This window comes from Rattus norvegicus, chromosome Y (genome assembly GCF_021556685.1).
Source record: "Rattus norvegicus strain SHRSP/BbbUtx chromosome Y, alternate assembly SHRSP_T2T, whole genome shotgun sequence".
Taxonomy (NCBI): domain Eukaryota; kingdom Metazoa; phylum Chordata; class Mammalia; order Rodentia; family Muridae; genus Rattus; species Rattus norvegicus.
Window position 1 is genome coordinate 21,796,727 of NC_141555.1, and position 11,444 is coordinate 21,808,170.

Sequence of the window (11,444 nt, forward strand, 5' to 3'; positions counted from 1 at the left end):
TACAAGGACCAGTACTTACTTCAGCACAGTAAAAGCAATGTACAGCAAACCATTTAGATAACATCAAACTAAATGGAGAGAAACTTAATGCAATCCCACTATACTCAGGAACTAGTCAAGGATACCTCCTTTCCCTACCTTTTCAATATAGTATTCAAAATCCTAGCCAGAGTAATTAGAAAACAAATGTAGGTAAAGGCATACATATTGCTAAGGAAGTATTCAAAATGTCACTATATGCAGATGATGTTGTAATATATTTAAATGACCCCACAAATTCCACCAGTGAATTTCTAAGCAAAATAAACAACTTTAGCAAAGTGGCAGATTATATAATTAATTCAAACAAATCAGTAGCCTTCCTCTGCTCAAAAGAGAAACAGGTTAAGAAAGAAATTACAGAAATGACACACTTGACAATAGTCAAAAAGCATATAAAATACCTCAGTGTGACTTTAATATTGAAAGATATAAAGAACAAGAACTAGAGTCTCTGGAGAAATAAATTGAAGTAGATATCAGAAATTAGAAAGATCTCCCATGTTCATGTATTGGCAGGATTAATATTGTAAAAATGGCCATTTTACCAAAAGCAACCTACAGATTCAATGCAATCCCCATCAATATTCCGATTCAATTCTTCACAGACATAGAAGTGGCAGTTTGCAAATTTATTTGGAATAAAATAAGTCCCAGGATAGAGAAAACTATTCTGAAAAATAAAAGCATTTTGGGAAATCACCATCCCTGAGCTCAAGTAGTATTAAAGAGCAATGGTGATGAAAAACTGTATTGTATTGGTAATGAGACAGGCAGGTAGATCAATGGAATAGAATTGAATTGAAGATGCAGAAAAGAACCCATACAGCTATGGCCACTTGACAATTGACTAAGGATGTAAAACCATCAAGTGGAAAAAAAAGATAGCATTTTTTAAAAATTGTGCTGTTTCACCTGAAGGGCAGAATGTAGAAGAATGCAAATCAATCCATTCTTTTCTCCTTGTACAAAGTTCAAGTAAAAGTGGTTTAAAGACCTCCACATAAAACCAGATACACTGAAACTAACTGATGAAAAAGCAGGGAAAAGCCTTGAACACATTGATATGGGGGAAAATTTCCTGAATAGAACACCAAAGCCTTTTGTTCTAAGATCAAAAATTGAAAAATGGAACATCATAAAATTTCAAAGTTTCTGTAAGGCAAAGGACACTGTCATTACTTCCATACAGCAACTAACAGATTGGGAAAAGATCTTTCCCAATCCTATATCCGATGCAGCGCTAATATCCAATATATACAAAAAACTCAATAAGCTATCCTCCAGAGAATCAAAAAACACTATGTAATAGTGGGCTACACTTCTAAACAAAAATTCTCAACTGAAGAATACTGAATGGATGAGAAGCACCTAAAGAAATATTCAATATCCTTACACATTGGGAAAAAGCCAATCAAAACAATCCTATTATTCTACCTCAAACCAGTCAGAATGGCAAAGATAAAAAAGTCAGGTGACAACATTCACTGGCAAGGATGAATATAGAAAGGAACACTCTGTCACTGTTGAAATTGCAAGCTCTTCAAACCACTCTAAAAACCAGGCTGGAGGTTCCTCAGAAAATTGAACATAGGATTTACTACTTGAGGACCCAACTGTAACATTAGATGGCACATAATCAAAAACTTGTTCCAACCACAACAAGGACACACGATCCACTATGTTCATAGCAGCCTTATTTGTAAAATACAAAAGCTGGAAAGAACCCAGATGTCCCTCAAAAGAGAAACAGATTCATATAATGTGGTACATTTATACAATGGTGAGGCACTCAGCTATTAATAGAATGACTTCATGAAATTCATAGGCAAATTGATGAAACTAGAAAATATCTTCCTGAGTGAATTAGCCGAAACACAATTAAATGCAAATAGCATGCACTCACTGGTAATTTGAAATTAGCCCAAGAGCTCAGAATATAAAGAATAAATTCATATATGCTCTGAAGCTTAATAAGATATGACAAAGGGGGATTGGTTCATTCCCAATTAGAAGGGGGAAGAAAGTTATCATGGGAGGCAGATGGAGGAAGGACCCTGTGTGGAAGAGGGGAGTCAAATGGGAAAACTGGAGAGCAGGATCAGATGTGGGAAGAGACAGGTGAGAAGAACAGAGGACCAGGAGAATGAGTATAGAAAGAAGGAACAGTGGAGGATGGGGGTAACCCCTAGGATGTCCCAGATACTAGGGATGCAACAGGTTCCCAGGACCCAACAGTGATGACATTAGCCAACATATACAACAACAGTGAAATTGTACCTGAAGCCATCACCTGCAGTAGATAGACATGGTCCCCAGTGTAAGGATGGGACCACTCACCCATCTCTTATTAAATAAGAGTTATCCCTGTCTAATGGAAATGCAGGGTCAAAAATGGTGCAGAGGCTGAAAGAAAGAGGAGTTATATGTGGAGGTGGAGTTTATGGAAAGGGGGTAATATTTGAAATATAAACAAATACAATGGTTAGTAGTACTACTAATAAAGGGGTGGTATTTTCCATACATTATTTTACTGCAAAGGTTAGCTTGGAACACTTATTGTTACCTAGACGCGCATTTCTTCCTACAGTTCCTGATATCTTGTTTCTCTGAGGAGTGTAGCCTTAGATCTTCCTCTTCATTCAAAGAAGGCATAACACTTAACTCCTTTCTCCAAGCAAAGGTGATTGTAGATATGTCTGTAAAAGACAGGAGGCATTTGTACAATCTAATTGGGGGTCACCAAAAGAATTATTTACAAGAAAAGCTTGTAACACAAACAGTTTGTGTTCAATCAACTTACCAGTATTGATAGCATCCCAGGACTTCTGGCCAGGCAACTGCATATGATGTCAAGAGACATTTAGAATTTCAATGTATGTGAGTAGAGAAAATACATTCAATTGTGTAGCATACTCAATATTTCAAAACTATCATCATGGAAAGAATATTAAGAGCTTTAGGACAAGGAAAAATAGTGAGACATTAAGGCAGAAGCATCACAGTAACACCTGTAACTCACGTGGAATTCTAATATCAATCCCACGCATTCTATGCTCTATTCAAATCCTATCACATGTTCATTTCCTAACACAGACCTCCAGTGATTTTCTAGACCCTGCAGTCCCTGAGGAGCAAGGGTCTGGATCAGCCTTTCCCATTCAGTTACGAGGCTCCAAGACACATCACTGCACCAATGCTGGCCTCTGGTTAGAGGGTTCTACCCTGCTGTAAGAGTCGTTTGACCGTAGAGTCTCCTAAGCACCCGTTGCCCTTTCCATTCATGTTGCTCCTTCAGGAATCCCTTGTCTTGGCTCCCCACAGTGTGCACAAAACAGGTAGTACTCTGGACTCAAAGAAGAGGGTCGACAGGGTTCCTCCTCATTCAGAAAGCTTGGATGATTGCCCCGCTACTACAAGCAGAACTGACAAGTGAGGCAGCTCCTGACTGGCCCGTGCAGACCTCGCGACTGCCCGGTGCAGACCTCGAGATTGCACCGTGCAGACCTCGTCACTGCCCCGTGCATACCACGCGACTGACATGTGCAGACCTCGCAACTGTCCAGTGCAGTCCTCGCCACTGCCCCGTGTTAACTCGAGGAAAGCCACTTTTGAGCTTTGCTTGTTTCTCGAGATCAACGGTCACTCGAGTTCGGCCTGCTTCCTGTTCAAGACGTGTCCATGTTTCTCGGGAGAGAGAGCCATACTCAAAGGATACAGCTCAATTGATGCTCGCCATGACTCACCATTGCCAAGTACATTCACTGTCCCTTCACGGGGTAGTAGCCCATTCGCCATTTCTTGTTCAATTTCCTTAACGACTAAATTGCTAGATGTGTGGAGAGAGGTCAGTGAGCCTCATCTCGGACGTTACCCTCTGACCGTGCACCGCCGATTTCCCATCCTCCACGGCCTGAGAACCCCTTCAGTATCCCCAAAGATGATCATAACACCGGACTTCATTGGGGGAAGCAATTGAAGGGTTCCCAGCCCCCGCCACCTGAGAACCTCTTCAGTGTCCCACAACCAGATTACAACATCCTACGTCAACGGAGAAGCACTTGAACAGCAGAGACCCGAGCGACTTTGCACCTCCGGGACTACTTATAGGGACTCGGCTGAAGTTCAGATGCACAAAACCCTATGAAGACCAGAGATTCAAAAAACCTGATGCTCACGTTACAGAAAAGGTACAGAAACTCAAAGATCATATAAAGTCTTCAGTCAATAAGAGGGCCCTAGACCCCAGAAGGGAACTGAAAGAGAAGAAGAAATCGACAGTTCAACTTCCTCTGAGTGTTCCTGAGGGAATGAGTAATCCACTGACCATGGATAGCAGATCACTGAGTAACCCACTGAGCAGGGATAGAAGAACATCTGCTTTACATCGTACTACCAGAAAAAGAGTGGCCTCATCTTTAGTGCCAATTCTTGGGAAGGTGAAAAAAAAAAGCGGGTTATGTCTACTGGGTTTGAAGAACACATGGACTATGATGAGTTGGTAGCCAGAGTGCCTGCAACATCTACAAAACACAGTACAGGAGAGAATAGGGAAAGATTCAAAGAAGATCACACTGTGCCTGGGCCACCTTCTGCTGATTCTTTTTCTGACAAACTGGGGCAGGAAATTTCCCCACACATTCCAGGTTCCCAACATCCTTCCCTATCTAGACATGGACAACTTGGATTTCCCATTTTTCTCCAAGATGTTCCTACCCACCAAGACTTTCCGGACATAACCAAATGTTTCTAATATTCTATAGGATTATTCCACATTTGCCCAAGTGTCCAAAATTCTTCCCACAGATCCTGACCGGAAAAGCATACATTCTCCTCTTCCAGAAGGAGAGCTTTTTTTTTTCATGAATCTTTATTAACTTGGGTATTTCTTATTTACATTTCAAATGTTATTCCCTTTCCAGGTTCCCAGGTTAACATTTTACTACCCCCTCCGACAACCCATCTATAGGGTGTTCCTCTCCCGATCCACCCCCACATTACACCCTTCTCCCAACAATGCCATTCACTGGGGGTTCAGTCTTGGGAGGACCAAAGACTTCCACTTCCACTGGTGCCCCTAATAGGCATTAAGTGATACCTATGATTTTGGAGCCCAGGGTTAGTTCTTGTATAGTCTTTGGGTAGTGGCTTAGTCTCTGGAAGCTCTGGTTGGTTGGCATTTTTGTTCATATGGGGTCTAAAGACCATTCAGGTCTTTCAGGCCTTTCTCTGACTCCTTCAGCGGGGGTCGCTCTCTCAGTTCACTGGTTTGCTGCTGACATTTGCCTACGTATTTGCTGTATTCTGGCTGTGTCTCTCAGGAGAGATCTACATCCAGTTCCTGTCGGCCTACACTTATTTGCTTCATCCATCTTATCTGGTTCAGTGGCTATATATGTATGGGCCACATGTGGGAGAGGCTCTGAATGGCTGTTCCTTTAGCTTCTGTAATTATGCCTCCCTATTCCCTGACAAGGATATTCTTGTTCCCCTTTTAAAGGAGTGAACGATTCACATTTTGGTCATCCTTCTTCAGATTCATGTGTCTGTGCATCTAGGGTTATTCAAGCATTTGGGCTAATACCCACTTATCAATGTGTGCATGCCATGTGTGTTTTAATATGATTGGGTTACCTCACTCAGGATGATATTTTCCAGTTCCATTCATTTGCATGAATTTCATAAAGGCATTGTTTTTGATAGCTGAGTAATATTCCATTGTGTAGATGTACCACATTTTCTGTATTCATTCCTCTGTTGAAGGAATCTGGGTTCTTTCCAGCTTCTGGCTATCATAAAGAAGGCTGCTATGAACATAGTGGAGCATATGTCTTTGTTATATGTTGGGGCATCTTTTGGGTATATGACCAAGAGAGGTATAGCTGGATCCTTAATTTCCGCCTGCACCCAGGGGTGCAAAACAGTCTCCAGGAGTGTCTACACACATGAAATCAGAACACCTGTTCTCAGGAAAGGCTGAAAGAAAACAGTAAAACAGTTCTACAAAAGTTCTGATACAGAGGTCAAAGCAGGGACAAGTCACTCTTAGAAGCCACAAGACAAGCAAACAGAAGAGACAACCCAATGATTAGAGGCAAGTGTAGAAACCTAAGCAACAGAAACTAATACTACTTGGCATCCACAGAGACCAGTTATCCCACCAAAGAAAATACTGGATATTTAAAGACACCAGAAAAGCAAGATTTAGATTTAAAAAAAAAACATTTATTAATAATGATGGTGGACTTTAAGAAAACATAAAGACCTACTTTGAAAAATTCATGAAAAAACAAGTAAACAAGTGGAAGTCCTTAGAGAGAAAACACAAAAATCCATTAAAGCATTACAGTAAATCATGATCAAAGAGGTGAACAACTTGAAATATTAATAGAAACAATAAAGAATAGAAACAATAAAGAAATAGAAACAATAAAGAAATAGAAACAATAAAAAAGTCTTTGGAGAGAGAAAAACCAAGGAAGAGACAAGGAAATGTAGAAACAATCATCACCAAAAGCATACAAAGCACAGAAGAGAGAATCTCAGGGGCAGAAGATACCATAGAAAACATTGAACTGAAGAAGATAATGTAAAACTAAATGCTCCTGACCCAAAACATAGAGGAAATTCAAGACACAATGAAAATATCAAACCTAAAGATAATAGGTGTAGAAGAAAGAGTTGACTCTCCCAACATAACGTGATAGTAAATATCTTCAACAAAATTATAAAAGAAAACTCCCCTAACCTAAAGAAAGAGATGTCCATAAACAAACAAGAAGTCTACAGAACTCCAAATTGATGGGACCAGAACAAATATTCCTCCCATCACATAATAGATAAAACACCAAATGAACAAAAATAAAGAATATTAAAATCAGTAAGGGAAAAAGGTCAAGTGATATACATAGGCACACCTATAAGAATTACACCAGACTTCTCATCAAAGACTATGAAAGTGAGAATATCCTGGACAGATGTCAAACAGACCCTAAGAGAACACAAATGCCAGCCCAGGGTATTGTATCCAGTAAAACTTTTAATTAACGGACCAACCCAGACATTCCATAACAAAACCAATTTGTGCAATATCTTTAACCAAATCTATGCATACAAAAGATAATAGATGGAAAACTTCAACACAAGGGGAGAAAATACAGCATACTGAAAGGAAGAATATAATTTCCCTGCAATGAAACTAAAAGAAAGACAAACATAATTCTATCTCTATCAGCAGAAATTACAGGAAGTGACCAACATTATTCCTTAATATCTCTCAACATTTATGGTATCAATTCCCCAATGAAAAGCCACAAACTAACAGAATGGATACATAAAGAGGATACAGTATTTTATTGCATGCAGGAAAAATACCTCAAAGACAAAGGTTGGTACTACCTCAGAGTACATGGCTGGAAAACAACTTTCCAAGCAAATTGCATAAAGTACCAATTTGAAGTTGCCGTTCTTATATCAAATTAAATTGACTTTCAACCAAAAGTCATTAAAAAAGATAAGGGAAAACACTTCATAGTCATCAAAGTAAAAATCCACAAATCTGCTCCAAATGCTTGGACACCTACATTCATAAAAGAAACCTTACTAAAACTCAAAGGACACATTGCTCCTGACATGATAATAGTAGGAGATTTCAACACCCCACTCTCATCACTGGAGAGATCATGGAAACAGAAGTTAAACAGAGATGTAGAGAAAGTAATAGAAGTTGTGAACCAAATGGATTTAACAGATATTTTTAGACCATTCCATCCTTAAACAAAAGGATATAACTTCGTCTAGAACCTCATTGAACATTCTTCAAAATTGAACACATAATCAGCCACTCGACAGGCCTTAACAGATACAGGAAGATAGAAATAATCCCATACATCCTACCAGACCACCACACACTAAGACTGGTCTTCAAAAATAACAATAATTACAGAAAGACCATATATGCACGGAGGTTTAAAAATGCTCTACTCCATGACAACTTTGTCAAGAAAGAAATGAAGAAATAAAGACTTCTTAGAACTTAATGAAAATGAAGATACAACATACAAAAACATATGTGACACAGTGAAAGAGAAGCTAAGAGGAAAACTTTTAGCTCTGAGTGCTTGAGAAAAGAAACAACAGATAGCATATGTAAGCTGCGTGAGATCACATGTAAAAAAACTCTAGAACCCAAAGAATTAAATAATCTGAAGAGGGGTAGAAGGCAGGAAATAATCAAATTCAGGGCTAAAATTAACGAAGTAGAAATCAAAATGTCTATACAAAGAATCAACAAAACCAGGAGCTGTTCCTTTGAGAAAAACAACAAAATAGATACACACTTAGCCAGAATATCTAAAGGTCAGAGAGACTGCATCCAAATTAACAATCAGAAATGAAAAGGGAACACAACTACAGAATCTGAAGAAATAAAAAAAATCATCAGGTTGTACTATAAAATACTATATTCAACAAAACGGCAAATTCTGGAGGAAATGGACAATTTTGCACACAGATACCAGGTAGCAAAGTCAAATCAGTAACAATTAAAAACAACCCCATAACCCCTAAAGAAATAGAAGCAGTCACTAAAGGTCTCCCAACCAAGAGGAGCCCAGGTCCAGATGGGTTTAGTCCAGAATTCTATCAGACTATCATAGAAGACCGCATACCAATACTATCCAAACTATTCCAGAAAATTAAAACAGTAGGAGTGATACTGAATTCCTTCTATGAAGCCACAATTACTCTTATACCTAAACCACACAAAGACACAACAAAGAAAGAGAACTTCAGACCAATTTACCTTATGAATATCGACGCAAAAATACTCAACAAAATTCTGGCAAACCGAGTCTGAGAACACATCAAAAAAAAAAAAGAATCCATCATTATCAAATAGGCTTCATCCCACGGATGCAGGGATGTTTTAATATAAAGGAAAACCATCAACGTGATCCATTATGTAAACAAACTGAAAGAACAAAACCACATGATCATTTCATTAGTTGCTGAGAAAGCATTTGATAAAATTCAACAACCCTTCAGGATAAAAGTCCTGGAAAAATCAGGAATTCAAGGCCCATATCTAAACAAAGTGAAAGAAATATACAGCAAACCTGTAGCTACCATCAAACAAAATGGAGAGAAACTTGAAGCAATCCTACTAAAATCGGATACAAGACAAGGCTGCCTACTCTCTCCCTACGTATTCAATATGGGACTCAATGTCATATCTAGAGCAAGCAGACGGCAAAAGGAGGTCAAATGGGTAAAGATTGGAAAGGAAGAAATCAAAATATCACTATTTGCAGATGATATGATAGTGTACATATGTGACCCAAAAAGTTCCACTAGAGAACTTCTTAACCTTATAAACAACTTCAGCAAAGAGTCAGCATACGAAATTAAATCAAATATACCAGTAGCCTTCCTCTACTCAATGGATAAACAGGCTGAGAAAGAAAATAATGAAATCACACACTTCACAATAGTCACATAAAATATAAAATAACTTTTTGTGAGTTTAACCAAGCAAGTGAAAGAACTGTATGACAAGATGTTCAAGTCTCAGAAGAAAGAAATTGTGGAAGATCTCAGAAGATGGAAAGATTTTCCATGCTAATTGATTGGCAGGATTAATATAATAAAGACGGACACTTTGCCAAAAACATTCTACAGATTCAGTGCAATCCCCATCAAAATTCCTACTCAATTCTTTAATATAGATAGAAAGAGCAATTTGCAAATTAATTTGGAAAGATAAAAAACACAGGAGAGCTAAAACTATCCTCAACAATAAAAGAACTTAAGGGGAATCACTATCCCTGAACTCAAGCAGTATCACAGAGCAATAGTCATAAATACTATATGGTATTCATACAGAGACAGATATATCAGTGGAACAGAATTGAAGACACAGAAATGAACGCACACACCTATGGTCACTTGATCTTTGGCAAAGGAGATAAAACCATACAAAGGAAGAAACATAGCATTTTCAGCAAATGGTGCTGGTTCAACTGGACATCAGCATGTAGATGAATGCAGATAGATCCATGTTTATCACCATGTACAAAGCTTAAGTCCAAGTGGATGAAGGACCTCCACATCAAACCAGATACATTCACACTAATAGGAGAAAAAGGGGAGAAGAGTCTTGAACACATGGGGACTGGAGTAAATTTTCTGAACAAAACAACAAGGTCTTGTGATCTAAGATCAAGAATCGACAAATGGGATCTCATAAAACTGCAAAGATTCTTTAAGGTAAAAGACACTGTCATTAGGATATATCTACAACCAACAGATTGGGAAAAGATCTTTACCAATCCTACATTTGATAGTGGGTAGTATTCAAAATATACAAAGAAATTAAGAAGTTCGATTTTAGAGAGCCAAAATACCCTATTAAAAATGGGGTATAGCAAGAAACAAAACAATCTTAGCTGAGGTTAATTGAATGGCCATAAATCACATGAATAAATGTTCAACACCCTTAATCATGATGGAAATGCAAATCAAAACAAACCTGAGATTCCACCCCACACCAGTCACAATGGCTAAGATGAAAACTCAGGTGATAAAAGGTTCTGGCAAGGATGTGGAGAAAGAGGAACACTCCTCCATTGTTGGTGGGATTGCAGACTGGGACAACCATTCTGGAAATCAGTCTGGAGATTCCTCAGAAAATTGGACATTGAACTAACTGAGGATCCAGCTATACCTCTCTTAGTCATATACCCAAAAGATGCCCCAACATATAACAAAGACATATGCTCTACTATGTTCATAGCAGCATTATTTATAATAGCCAGAAGCTGGAAAGAACCCAGATGCCCTTCAACAGAGGAATGGATACAGAAAATGTGGTACATCTACACAATGGAATATTATTCAGCTATCAAAACCAATGACTTTAGGAAATTCATAGGCAAATGGAATGAACTAGAAAAAATCATCCGGAGTGAGGTTACTCAATCACAGAAAAGCACACTTGATATGCATTCATTGATAAGTGGATATTAGCCAAAAAGTTCAGATTATCAATCATGCAATGCAGAGATCACATGAAACACAAGAAGGATGACCAAAATGCAGATGCTTTACTCCTTCTTTTAAAGAGGAACAAAAATACCCATAGGAGGGGATAAGGAACCAAAGTTTATTTCTTTGCTGGAGGACAGGCCGTTCAGAGCCTGGCCCACATGTAGCCCATACATATACAGACACCAAAACTAGATAAGATGGATGATGCTAAGAAGTGCAGACTGACAATAACTGGATTTTGATCCCTGCTGAGAGACACAGCCAGAATGTATCAAATACAGAGGGAAATGCCATCAATAAAACATTGAATTAAGAACCAGAGCCCTGTTGGAGGAATTAGAGAAAGGATTGAAATAGCT